Genomic DNA, 14812 nt, shown 5'->3' with positions numbered 1-14812 from the left:
CTTTGAATTAATTGCAAACTTTTAATCAACCACATAATGTGGAATAGAATAGAAAGTGTATACCAATCAGACATGAAAAGATGAGAAGCAACAACAAGATCCTGTGTTAAAGAACCATTTCAGTCTCTACAAACAAGAAGAAATCACTTATTCTTTTATATTCAAACATCTCATATGCATATACTGTATGTGTCTATGGTAGTTTAACAAACATTCAAGAAACTGATCAACTTTACCTTTGGTAGCCAATGTGAACAAATAATCAAATTCTCCCAAACTTTAGCTGTCACCTCCTGTAGTTTATATGAACAAGCCTCAGTCTGCTTTTTAAAGACTAGGAGCTCTTTGAATACTACGTCAAAATACAGAAGAACAAACAAAACTGAGCCAGCTCATATTGAATTTCATCCCGCATTTTGTGGAAACTTCAGTTTTTGAGATTCTAATAAGCCTCCAAATGGGCTCCAAGCTATGAGTACAAAAGCAGTTTGCATTGCGTCGTCACACTCAAAAAATTACTTAAAAATTTAAAATGATATAATATGTGGTAAGTGGTTGCACACAACTATATTGAGCATTTTTTTTTTTTTTTTTTTTTTTTACAAATAACAATTTAGTTATATGAACAAAAAAATAAATAAAGTAAAGCTGGCACAATTTCTTTGAGTAAATACTTCTGAATTTGTCAGTGTTGCATAATATTTATATGTGCCATTTACTTAATGATGTTATGTTAAATTTATAAAAGTTTATTATGTAAGGTGAACACTGATATTAATTTAATTTGCCTTTAAAACTTTTAAATAACAAGCATATTTTTAAAATTAAAATGCAAAAATAACTATTTGGACAAACTAAAAATATTTAATTGAGGGCAGGAATTACATCCAATAAATTTAAATATAAGTGCCCACAGCCTAAACACTGGCACCACTCTTCTGCATAATGATAACCACCAAATTACAGAAACTCCTCAATGTCCAACATAACTGAACATTAAACACTAACATAAACTAATACAATCTTTCCATTCTATCTATGAAGGGCCTGAATCAGGAAGAGTCATGAATCTTTCAACTTTAAGTATGCAGACTTTTTTATTTACACCGGTTAAAGGTGAGGAGGGAGTGAGGGACGGTGAACTGCTTTAGGAGGAGTTGTAGATGCGGTTGTGTTTGTTGATCCACAAGTGCTTTAGACACGGATCGTTCATGTACCGATCAAGCAGCAACTCTTTTTCTCTTCGCTCCTTCTCCTTGATTATTTTCTTCTCCTTCTTTTTCTGGGCCGCCTTCTCTGCCCAGGTGAACAGAGAAAATGGCACTTTTCTTTTTCTCTTTGTCTGGAGATTCATATTGTTCTCGGTCTCGTTCTTGGGACCGTCAGGAGAGGCTTCACAGAAGAGCTTCCTCATGAACTCTGCGATCTGAGGGTCATCATCCAAAGGGCCTTCTATGGCCTCGGAGTCTCCCATTTCACTGGGGTCATAGTCCTCTTCCTCAAATGCCCGGACCACTTCAATTGACCATGCATCCTCCTGCACCTCGTCCTCGTCCTCGTCCACCTCCAACCAAGCAAGCACCTTTCTCTGCCTGATTTCAGCCTCTGGCGTTTGGGGGCGTTCAGACTTGTGTAAGTCACTGGCCCAGAAGGTCTTCCCCGTGTACTCCACATACTCGCTCTCCTCATCCTCTATGTCGATCAGCATGAGTTCTGGAGGGGGCTCAAACTGGGAAGAAGGGAACGGCTGAGGCTTCCGGCTGGGAGGACGTCCCAGAGCAACGGCTTCATCGGGTGCAGGAGTGGGGCTCGGAGGAAGTCGTTTGGGATGACGCACTTGGGATGAAGAGATGGAAAAGCGTTCATCAGGTTCTGGATCTGAATTCTGAGGACGCTCAGGTTTTGTCACTGGCGGCAGGGGTTTGAGGTGAGCAGCTGGTAGAGCGTGGTGTCCGGAGACACTTGGGAGCATTGGTAGTTCTCCCTCTATTGGCTTTAAGGGACATCGGATGGTTGAAGGGAGAGGTTTGACCTCCACAAGAAGCGGCGTTGGTTCTGTGACCTTTCGCTGCTTCCGTTTTCTCTTCTTCCTTTTCTTTTCTCCATCTTCCCTAAGCTCACTTCCTCCCTCCATCAACTTTTCCAGACTGTGCATCTCTCGTTTTTTCTGCTGTGCACGTCCTCTCTTCTTTATCTTGTCGGGTGTTATTTCAGACTCATCTTCATGACGGCCTCCCTTATTGACCTTCACCTCTCTTTCCTCCTCTCTCTCTCCAAGCGGGTACTTCTCAGGCACCTTGCGGCGTCTCTTCCTGGACTTCTTGTCATTGGCAGTGTAGTCGAAGGCCTCACACTGCTCTGGAAGTTTCTCTGCCGCAGGTTCTGACTGCTGTGCTCGTGTCTCCCTTCTTAGCAAGAAGTGAGCAAAACGGTCAAAAAGTCGAGATACACTGCAAAACAACGCCATTATAGACACTGAATGCTGCGTGTGACTTCAGTATCTGTCGTGGATATCTGCAGAAAGTGTCGAAAGTCTTTCGATCTATTCGCTCCTCAAACACCGACAGCGAACGAGAGTCAGATTTGCTGCTTTGTGCTGAACGGAATCTCCACTATGATGTCACAACAGTGAGCTCACTGATGATCAAATCAAATCAAATCAAATCAAATCAAATCAAATCAAATCAAATCAACATTTATTTATATAGCACGTTTAAAAACAACACAAGTTGACCAAAGTGCTTTACAGGCTCCACAGTTAAGTAGCGTTTAACAGACATCCATAGACACAAAGCATTCAAACCACCTATAACTAAGGACAACTGAAAGCAACTGAAAAATGATGTCACAACACTGAGCTCAGCCACACTGAGAAAAGTCTAGCATTGCTGTTGTTCATTTAATGTGTATTTTCTCATTGAAATAGCTTAAAATTATTATTTTATTCCTTTAAAGTTAAGTTTTAGTTTATATTTATGGTTGAATCCATTTCTTTACATGGATACAATATAAATTGGCAGAGGTACATTAAGTTCAATTTTTATTTATTTGCCACATACACGATTATATAGGCATAAAAAATACAACACAGCACAGCTGAAAATATACATAAATATAGAAATAAAAAAAATAAAAAAAATAATCTAAACAATAAGATACTGTGTGTATACTGTATATACATGTATACTGTAGAATTAAATATAGAATGGAAATAATTAGCATGAGAGTAAACTACAGTCCTAAATAATAAGATACCCAGGCATATACAAGAGGCAATGTGCATTATACTGTACATTATACTGTACTCTTAAATATTAAGATACACGGGCATGTACAAAAGGTAAAAGTGCAAACAGGTGACACTGTCAGAATGTCAAAGTGAGGCAGTGAAAGATGGAGATCTTACTGATTAAGTGGAGACATAAAAATGTTAAGGGGCTGGTTTTGAGTTAAGGAGCCTGATGAGTAGTATGAAGTTGCAGACTCGGAGCCTGCATCCACAGTCCCGCACTCAGAGTCCCGCATTTTTAAGACCCCTTGTTTGTAAGAAACAGCGCCTCCTGCTGTTCTGAAGACCGCACAACACCCTTATCCAAATAAGATATATTAATACGGTGTCATTTCAATTAAAGTTTTCCAAATAAATCTAAGCAAGTTAGCCTAACGATTTTGCAAACATATTTGCATTCCCTAAAAGTGTCATTGTTTTCTCTGACTAACAAAGTACCCAGTAGTTTTTTTGTTTTTGTTTATTTAAATAAAAGAAAATTACTGATGGAAGATATACAATTACAGATTGAACTATCCTTTGAAAAATGTTATGTGATATTATATTGCTACAATGTTTTTTTAATTCCAATTCCAATGTTTCTTTCAGGTCAACCTATGCTAATGGTCTAATTAACATATTATACATTGCTAGCATTAAAAAACCTGTTGATATCTGGAATCCAAAGCAAAACTCAAACAAGAATAGACAAAACACCAATAATAAACAAATCTGTACAATTCAAAAATGGTATTACTAATTGTAAACTGTATTATTTACAGTAGTTATTATTTTACCGTATGCAATTAAAGATACAAAGCAAAGTCACTAACACAATTCTTTCTTCCTTTTTTCTTTGCTTTGTCCTGTTTACCGCAATATGATGTTTAGGTGATAGTTAAAGTACAGACTCGTTTATTATTGGTGTTTTGTCTATTCTTGTGTGAGTTATGCTTAGCATTCCAGATTTAAAAAAATATGGTTTTGTAATGTTAGCATTGCGTATAATATGTTAATTAGACCATTAGCATGTGAACCTGAAAGAAATATTGAACGAAAAAAAAGAATTGTAGCGATATATCATAATATTTTTCAGAGGATAGTTCAATCTGTAATTGTATTTTGTCCATCAGTAATTTTCTTTCAATTGCCCACACTTTATATTAAATAAATAAATAAATCTACTGCGTACTTAGTCAGAGAAAACAAAGACATTTTTTGGGAATGCAAAGATGTTTGCAAAAGCGTTATTTTGTGTAAATTCATTTTTAAATGAAAACTTTAAATGAAACGATAACGTAATATTGCATCTTATTTGGATAAGGGTGTTGTACGGTCTTCAGAACAGCAGGAGGCGCTGTTTCTTAAAAACGAGGGGTCTGAGAATGCGGGACTCTGAGTGCGGGTCTGTGGATGCAGGCTCCGAGTCTGCAGCTTCATAATGTTGAGCCTGATGACCTGGGGGAAGAAGCTCTTCCTGAGTCTCATGGTTTTTGCCATCAGACTACGAAAGCGCTTACCAGATGGTATAAAGTGAAAAGATGGTTACTGGGGTGGATGGAACCTTTGATGATTTTAATAGCTCTGCTTTTGCAGCGTTTGAGGTAAATGTCCTGTAGAGAGGGGAGAGCAGACCCTGAGATGCGCTCAGCTAAGCGCACAGTCTTTATTTGATCTGTTCCCATACCACACTGAGATACACTGAGTCAATACACTCTCTATGGCCTCTGAATAGAACGTTTTCAGGATTGCTGGTGAGACCCGGAATTTCCTCAGCTGTCGCAGATGGTACAGTCTTTGCCTGGCGTTCTTAACTTGTGTTTGAATATGGGTAGTCCAAGTCAGGTCCTCAGAGATGTTTACACCACGGTACTTGAGGCTGCTCATGCATACTGAGCTTTTTACACTGTTAAAGACTTGGATTCTCATCCTAAACATAGACAAAGTTTCAAAAACTAATGTTGGACGTTTGATGGAGTATTTCTGTGTCAAAAATACTCCTTCCAGTTTCTCACAAGTTTCGGAGAGTTTTTTTCGAGTATGGGTCTGCTGACTCGACAGAGCAGAAGGTCCTTGTATGGGCCGTACGGGCTCTTCTCCCAGTAGGGTGTGCGCGCGCACGTGACTAGAGGCGAGAGAGGAAATGCACGCCCATAAACACTGCTCTCAGGTGCAGATCCAATCGTCCGTGCAAAACTTCTGTTGCGCCGCGCTCCACTTTATTCCTATGGGTGACATCAGGCGACTTCAACGCTTCAGCACAGCATTCTGGGAAGGCAGCGCTGCATTTGAACCGATTTGAACGCAGAAATGACGAGAAGCGTCACAACATCGCTTCAGTCGCGTCGCAAAAGTGGATCTGCACGGTCACTGCTGTCACAGGACTTCACAAAATCAACAGATACCAAAGAAGTGTGTTTTTGATGGAGCGGTCCCAACCATAAAGGTTCACGGTCCTGCTTTGGAAACAGGCGGTGAGTAAAACTGCTTCAAATGTCTGTGTTGTTGGCTATCGTCACGCAAGTAAACATCAGTAAACAACACGATCGTGTATAACGTTAGTTAATTTATCAATGGAGCATGCGATCTATGGTGTGTGTTTTAATACATTTGTTTATCTGACCACTATAGGTGTCAGTTTGCTTATTGTAAAACCACCCAAACATAAACCTAGCGCTCTCACAAAGCGTGCTTCGTCATTCAAATGCGCTAACGGTTACTCCATTGTTGTTCTATGTATAACGTTACACTAGTCTGATGTGCAAAACCGTTTTGCTTGCTACTGCTAAGGTTTAGTTGAATACAATAGTCCATAAACCGAATCATGTCCTCATAAACTGCGAGTAAACACACACAAATGTTGACAGGCCACCAGGGTGGGAAATTCACTTTTTTGCCTACCAGCCACAGTGGCTGGTGGATGCCCAATTTTACCAGTCACTTATATTTTTTACTAGCCACTTTTCCGGAATTCAAATTGATAAAGAAAGTGCATTAGCATAGTATGGGTTGAATTCGGGTAGATTTGGAAACTTTTTCCCAGTCATTTCAATGGCAGAATCAGAATCACTACACACAAATGTAGCCTTTATCTCAAACTGCCTGTCAAAGTGCAAAATGTCTACAAATTTAACATCAGTGCAAGAACAAAATGTATGCTACTTAAACGAAATGCTCAGTAGTCAGGATTAGTCTAAAGCAGGTTAAACTCACAGCACATGCAGTGATGGAGCGCAGCATTCTGAAAGAACCGCCGAGTTTTCAAATGACTTCGTAAGTTATTTAATATAGAAGTATGAATTGTACCTCACCTTCAGCATTATAATTATTATACCCGCGCCGGAAAGAGAGTGAGACGGTACTGCTGCATGTCATGTGTGGTTTGTTAGGATAGGAGTTGAGATACAACTATTGGAAAAGCTGGAATCTGAGGGGGCAAAAACATCTAAATATTGAGAAAATCTCCTTTGAAATAAAGTCCTTAGCAATGCGTAATACTACTTATAATACATTTCTGATATATTTACAGTAGGAAATGTACAAAATATCTTCATGGAACATGATATCAATATCCTAATGATTTTTGGCATAAAATAAAAATGGACCCACACAATGTATTGTTGGCTATTGCCACAGCTTTACCCGTGAGACGCAAAACTGGATTTGGGCTCCAGTGTTAGCCTAGAAATCCCTACGCACCCTAGCGCCGGACACCCTAGCAACTCACCGTTGGCTTGCGAGCTGAAAAAACAAACTCTGACAGGCCAATCACATCGTGTATAGAGTCGGTGGGCAGGATTAACATAATGACGGCAGAGACGTTTCCGCGTGTTACTTGAAAACTAAGAAGCTGGCGAACATCGGTCTTTCAAATCGGCTCTGGATGCGACTCTGGCTTGTCAGGCTACTCCAAGATCCCATTTTTCCTTGATTTACGCTTCCTGTTTACATCTCTGCCTCTCCATCTCCAAGTTTGCCTCTCTGTTTCTACATCAAATATGACCTGGACAGCCTTGCCCCACTCCTCCACTCTCAGTCAAAGTTTGGATCAGTCCACATTTATGTGCTAACATTGCAGCCATTTCCACATTTTTATCAGACAAAATGCGTCACCAACCTGTTTTTATGACATATGTTCATTTTACACCCATGATGCAACGTACAGTCATACAGCCATTAACCTACAGTCATTTCAAAAAGCCTTTTTTCCTTTTCATTTCACTGTAAATGATTATTTGTTGTTTCCAAATGATATTGCTGCTGTATTTCCAACAGTGTCTGACTGCAGGGACGGTAACACTTTACAGTTAGGTTTCGTTTTTTTAGTTAGTTGATATTAACTAACAATAAATAATAATCAACCGCATTTATTAATCTTTATATCAGCATTTACTAACACATTTTGAAGATCAAATGTATCTGATAACATGATACCTTCACATAAAATCATCTGGGTAATACTCTGAGAACAGGTGACTGATGCAATGCTAAATATTTTAGTGTAAATGTTGTTTGTAGGCACTGTAAGTGAAGATCATCTTAAAGCTATCCCCTTTAGTTACTCAAATGAACCAGCAAACATTTAGTTTAGTTTGATCTGGTTCAAATCTTTACTCAAGTAAAAGTACAAGTACTTACGGAAATATTTACTCAAGTAAAAGTAACAATCGTAAGAGTTACTTGAGTAAGAGTAAAAAAGTATTAGATGAAAAAACTACTCAAGTACTTAGTTACTAGTTACTTTCGATCTGATTGATAAGATCCAAAAACCCTGAATTTCAGACTACTAGAGAGCTTTCACACACCTCCAAATATATGTGTGTGTGTGTGTGTGTGTGTGTGTGTTTAATGGTTAAACAGTGTAAATTAATGGTGTGCTGGGCTAACCACAGCTCTTTTTAAAACATACTTTGTTCTTATATTTTTATAAGTATATGCATTCTTAAAAATACAGTCCCATTTTTAAACACTGCAGACTGTTGTCTGTCCGGATATGTGTATAAATGCAAGATGTCACATTAGGCTATTCAATTTGTTTCGTTTTTAGCCTGATCTCATCAGTACCTGTGGCAACGTTTTTGCAAACCACAAAATATGTACCAATACGTACATATTGCGACAGTTTCAAAGTGAAATGTCCACTGGGTGGCGCTAAAAGCTTATTTTTTTCCAGAACAGATTTGCGTGAATCTGACATGTTTTGTTACGTTGTGTTTTTAACGTAGCCTACACTAAACCTACCCGAAAGTGTTAACAAAAGCAAATGTGACAAAAATAAAATTGTGTCCATGTATTTTTAGCTTGTGTTTAGAACTCGTCTTTGAGCTCTTATCATGACTCGTTCTTCACGGGGTTCGCTCTCAAGCTTTTCGCATTGCAAATACAAATCTGTATCAGCTGAGCTATCGAGCAAGTCTGGTGAATCAGAAAAGCAGAACATGGAGCTGTGACGCAAAATTCAAAATGTTTTACAAACCATAGACTAACAAAAAATGCAGTTTTTCTGCGTGTAGTGTTCATTTCTGTTGGAATTCCTGCAGTGTGTATTGGTACGTATTTTGTGGTTTGCAAAAACATTGTCACAGGTACATTTTGCCAATGAGGTTGCTCGTTTTATGAGAAAAAAAAGATAATGTAAATGTGCAGATGTGAACGTTTGTTTGTGGACGTGTGTTCGGAGGATTCAAACGATTTGTCAATGTTGCACAAGAGCGCATATGAGGAAAACACTCGGACAGTGTGTGAAATAGTATTACAATAAAGGAAAAGTGCCCATAGTTACCAAATTACCATTAACAGTGTTCAAATATAGGCATCATTGTTACACTTACCACTGCTCTCTCAGGTTGGAGCTGGAATTATTGTATGCTGAGAAGTCAGTTCATATTGGTGCACACAGCATGCATTAGTTTATGAAACTGTTCTTTTTGACATCTTGGACTGAAAACAGGCTGAACATGAGGCCACGTACGGGTGATCTGCCTTAGCTCACAAACATCTCCCTCTGCTTCGGCCATCATCTTCTGACTAAACGCGCGCTAAATTTATGCGGGTGATGCGTATCCACCTCTCGCGAAGCAGCCTCTCCAACGTTTCGCGAGACTTGCGAACAAGTCATAACTTATTTTAAAATATATAATTAATTATCACCATTGACAGTAGCGGAGGAACGCCACCGAATGTAACTAAGTAAAAGTACATTTTTTTTTAAAAGAAATGTACTTGAGTAAAAGTAAAAGTACCCATTTTTAAATATACTCTAAAAGTACAAGTTACCCAAAAAATGTACTCAAGTAAATGTAACGAAGTAAATGTAATTCGTTACTACCCACCTCTGCCATGGACTAATGCTCACATTGTCCTCTTGTGAAAAACATATTCAGACAGCCTTAAGACGCTTGTGATTGTCTGATTTATGTAACAATAAGGTTTCTTTCTTTGAATACAGTCCAAAGGTACTGTTACTACCTCTATTTTTGCAACAATAGAAGAAAATCATTACGACATTATATTATTATAAGCTTTTAAGTTTGAGGCAGTTTCACATTGTGCTAGCCTCCCTGTTTTATTTTCATCTCTATGACCAAATAGACCTGGATCAAGTTAAACTTTCGTGAGTTGTGCTGTTTTTATTTTCTCCATCTTTTTTTTTTATCTTCCTCTTCATATTTTTGACGATTGCAGGTCTAATGAAATCGGACATGAACATGCAACACTTTACTTAAAGCTTTTATAATGCATCATATATAATGTACATTATAATGCACTATATCTTGTGGTAAATATAATATAACCAAAGTTAAAGTGCATTATTATATTTGCAGATTCCTGAAACTGGTTATAGTAATTCCTGAGATCCAAAGCTTGGTGTCCGAGATGACCGTCTGGATCAAGTCAGGCAATGTACAGCAAGTGTGGGTAACTCTCTACTTAACTTCTTTATATATAATGCATTATACAAGTATTTGAATACATTAATAATAATACATGCATGCCCCTGCTGGTAGATGCTGTAACTACACTCTTCGTGGGATAAAAGCATCTTCATCCATTGATGGACATTATATTTTGACTCTAAGGGATTTTCTGCAAGCTGTATAGTTTACAATATTTGCTTTGAGACTGTGTGTGATGCCAACAGTGTTGTCACGATGTATAATTTTGCTGAGATTCATGCGATTGCTCATTGACACCTCTCAGGTATTTCTACCAGTCTTGACACACACACACACACACACACACACACACACACACACACACACACACACACACACACACACACACACACACACACACACACACACACACACACACACACACACACACAGCTTTGAGCTTGTACTGCCATCTGCAGTCAGGCCAGGAGCCCATGTGGAGACCAGCACTAACCAGACACAATTCAACACTGAATCATGATTATATTCATGTGCATTTACATATAGTCACTCAGCTTAATGAATATGTTTTTTTGTTGGCTCATATATTGTCATGAAATTGTTCTATTTTAAAGCTTTAAGGGTAATAATACAAACATCATATTGGTCTTTCTATAGTTAGAGGGCCTGTATCTTTACCGGAGGGGGGTCTGAGGACGGGAACAAAACTATGGCTTCTTTTTTGACCTATACACCGTAAAAAAATATTGTTGGTTTAACTTAAAAATGTAAGTAACCTGGTTGCCTTAAAAATGTGAGTGTATTGAAATATAAAATTTGAGTTGATATAATGAAGGAAATTAGTTTAATAAATAGAAACTCAAAATATTATTGAATCTGAACCACATAAAAAATGTGATAAATCATGAAAATAGCACAATTTGTTTCACTGCGTCATCAGAAATAAAACACACACAATTACCCAATATGCTTACAAAATCTTTTAATAATATTTGAATACAATTTGTAGATTCTCAAAAATCTTCATTGTATTAACTCAAATTTTTAATTTCAATGAACTAAAAATTATGGCAACCAGGTAACTTATTTTTTTAAATAATTTTTTACAGTGTAGAGTTTTAGCCGGCGACGGTGAATTGCACGGTGGATTGTGTTCACCGTTTTCTGGAAGTATTCCTGAGCCCATGTTGTGATTTCCATTACAGTAGCATTCCTGTATGTGATGCAGTGCCGTCTAAGGGCCGAAGATCACGAGCATCCAGTATGCTTTTCCGGCCTTGACCCATACACACAGAGATTGTTCCAGATTCTCTGAATTTTTGGATGATTTCATGCACTGTAGATGATGATAACTTCAAACTCTTTGCAATTTTCCTCTGAGAAACTCCTTTCTGATATGGCTCCACTATTTTTCACCTCATCATTGGGGGAATTGGTGATCCTCTGCCCATCTTGACTTCTTGAGAGACACTGCCACTTTTATACCCAATCATGTTGCCAAATTGACCTAAAAAGTTGCACTGATCTTGAGCTCATCTGAAGGCCACATGAAAGTTTGGAGGTCTGTAGCTATTGACTCTGCAGAAAGTTGGCGATTTCTGTGCTCTGTGACCCTCAGCATGTGCTGACCCCGCTCTGTGATTTTACGTGGCCTACCTCTTCATGGCTGAGTTGCTGTTGTTCCCGATTGCTTCCACTTTGTTGTAACACCACTCATAGTTGACCGTGGAATATTTAGTATTGAGGAAATTTCATGGATGGACTTATTGCACAGTTGGAAACCTATCACGGTACCACACTTGAGTTCACTGAGCTCCTGAGAGCGACCCATTCTTTCACAAATGTTTGTAGAAGCATCTGCATGCCTAGTGCTTAATTTATACATCTGTGGCCATAAAGTGATTAAACACCTGAATTCAAAGATCTGGAGGGGCGTCCCAATACTTTTGGCAATATAGTGTAATTATCAATGAACTCTCATTAGAGTATTAATAGACCGTTAGGGTTAGTAGAATAAGTTGACATATAGTTGCAAAGTTATAGTTATTAGAATGTCTAAAGTATACAGGTCCTTCTCAAAAAATTAGCATATTGTGATAAAGTTCGTTATTTTCCATAATGTAATGATAAAAATTTAACTTTCATGTATTTTAGATTCATTGCACACCAACTGGAATATTTCAGGTCTTTTGTTTTAATACTGATGATTTTGGCATACAGCTCATGAAAACCAAGGCATACAGCTCTCAAAAAATTAACATATTTCATCCGACCAATAAAAGAAAAGTGTTTTTAATACAAAAAAGGTCAACCTTCAAATAATTATGCCCAGTTAGTTATGTCAGCACAAATATTTAATGTAGTTTTAACGCAAATTAATTAAGTAAACTTCAGTTTTAAATATATTAGGCTGATTGAACACAAACATACCTAATTTCGCTAAATTCAATTAATTAAGTAAAGTAAACATCATTTAAATGTGTCTTATCTATGAAGGGCCTGAATCAGGAAGAGTCATGAATCTTTCAACTTTAAGTATGCAGACTTTTTTATTTACACCGGGTAAAGGTGAGGAGGGAGTGAGGGACGGTGAACTGCTTTAGGAGGAGTTGTAGATGCGGTTGTGTTTGTTGATCCACAAGTGCTTTAGACACGGATCGTTCATGTACCGATCAAGCAGCAACTCTTTTTCTCTTCGCTCCTTCTCCTTGATTATTTTCTTCTCCTTCTTTTTCTGGGCCTTCTTCTCTGCCCAGGTGAACAGAGAAAATGGCAATTTTCTTTTTCTCTTTGTCTGGAGATTCATATTGTTCTCGGTCTCGTTCTTGGGACCGTCAGGAGAGGCTTCACAGAAGAGCTTCCTCATGAACTCTGCGATCTGAGGGTCATCATCCAAAGGGCCTTCTATGGCCTCGGAGTCTCCCATTTCACTGGGGTCATAGTCCTCTTCCTCAAATGCCCGGACCACTTCAATTGACCATGCATCCTCCTGCACCTCGTCCTCGTCCTCGTCCACCTCCAACCAAGCAAGCACCTTTCTCTGCCTGATTTCGGCCTCCGGCGTTTGGGGGCGTTCAAACTTGTGTAAGTCACTGGCCCAGAAGGTCTTCCCCGTGTACTCCACATACTCGCTCTCCTCATCCTCTATGTCGATCAGCATGAGTTCTGGAGGGGGCTCAAACTGGGAAGAAGGGAACGGCTGAGGCTTCCGGCTGGGAGGGCGTCCCAGAGCAACGGCTTCATCGGGTGCAGGAGTGGGGCTCGGAGGAAGTCGTTTGGGATGACGCACTTGGGATGAAGAGATGGAAAAGCGTTCATCAGGTTCTGGATCTGAATTCTGAGGACGCTCAGGTTTTGTCACTGGCGGCAGGGGTTTGAGGTGAGCGGCTGGTAGAGCGTGGTGTCCGGAGACACTTGGGAGCATTGGTAGTTCTCCCTCTATTGGCTTTAAGGGACATCGGATGGTTGAAGGGAGAGGTTTGACCTCCACAAGAAGCGGTGTTGGTTCTGTGACCTTTCGCTGCTTCCGTTTTCTCTTCTTCCTTTTCTTTTCTCCATCTTCCCTAAGCTCACTTCCTCCCTCCATCAACTTTTCCAGACTGTGCATCTCTCGTTTTTTCTGCTGTGCACGTCCTCTCTTCTTTATCTTGTAGGGTGTTATTTCAGCCTCATCTTCATGACGGCCTCCCTTATTGACCTTCACCTCTCTTTCCTCCTCTCTCTCTCCAAGCGGGTACTTCTCAGGCACCTTGCGGCGTCTCTTCCTGGACTTCTTGTCATTGGCAGTGTAGTCCAAGGCCTCACACTGCTCTGGAAGTTTCTCTGCCGCAGGTTCTGACTGCTGTGCTCGTGTCTCCCTTCTTAGCAAGAAGTGAGCAAAACGGTCAAAAAGTCGAGATACACTGCAAAACAACGCCATTATAGACACTGAATGCTGCGAGTGACTTCAGTATCTGTTGTGGATATCTGCAGAAAGTGTCGAAAGTCTTTCGATCTATTCGCTCCTCAAACACCGACAGCGAACGAGAGTCAGATTTGCAGCTTTGTGCTGAACGGAATCTCCACTATGATGTCACAACAGTGAGCTCACTGATGATCAAATCAAATCAAATCAAATCAAATCAAATCAAATCAAATCAAATCAAATCAACATTTATTTATATAGCACGTTTAAAACCAACACAAGTTGACCAAAGTGCTTTACAGGCTCCACAGTTAAGTAGCGTTTAACAGACATCCATAGACACAAAGCATTCAAACCACCTATAACTAATGACAACTGAAAGCAACTGAAAAATGATGTCACAACACTGAGCTCAGCCACACTGAGAAAAGTCTAGCATTGCTGTTGTTCGTTTAATGTGTATTTTCTCATTAAAATAGCTTACAATTATTATTTTATTCCTTAATAGTTAAGTTTTAGTTTATATTTATGGCTGAATCCATTTCTTTACATGGATACAATATAAATTGGCAGAGGTACATTAAGTTCAATTTTTATTTATTTGCCACATACACGATTATATAGGCATATATAACCAGCAGTGAAATGTGAGTCAGGTCCGTTCCGTTCCACCCTCTCCACAGGGGACCCGCTGATCATAAGAGGAAACTATTTATAAAAGGAGTATAACTGTACATTAAACTG

The sequence above is a fragment of the Pseudorasbora parva genome, chromosome 12, assembly GCF_024679245.1.
Source record: "Pseudorasbora parva isolate DD20220531a chromosome 12, ASM2467924v1, whole genome shotgun sequence".
Taxonomy (NCBI): Eukaryota; Metazoa; Chordata; class Actinopteri; order Cypriniformes; family Gobionidae; genus Pseudorasbora; species Pseudorasbora parva.
Note: the sequence above shows the minus strand (reverse complement) of the source record.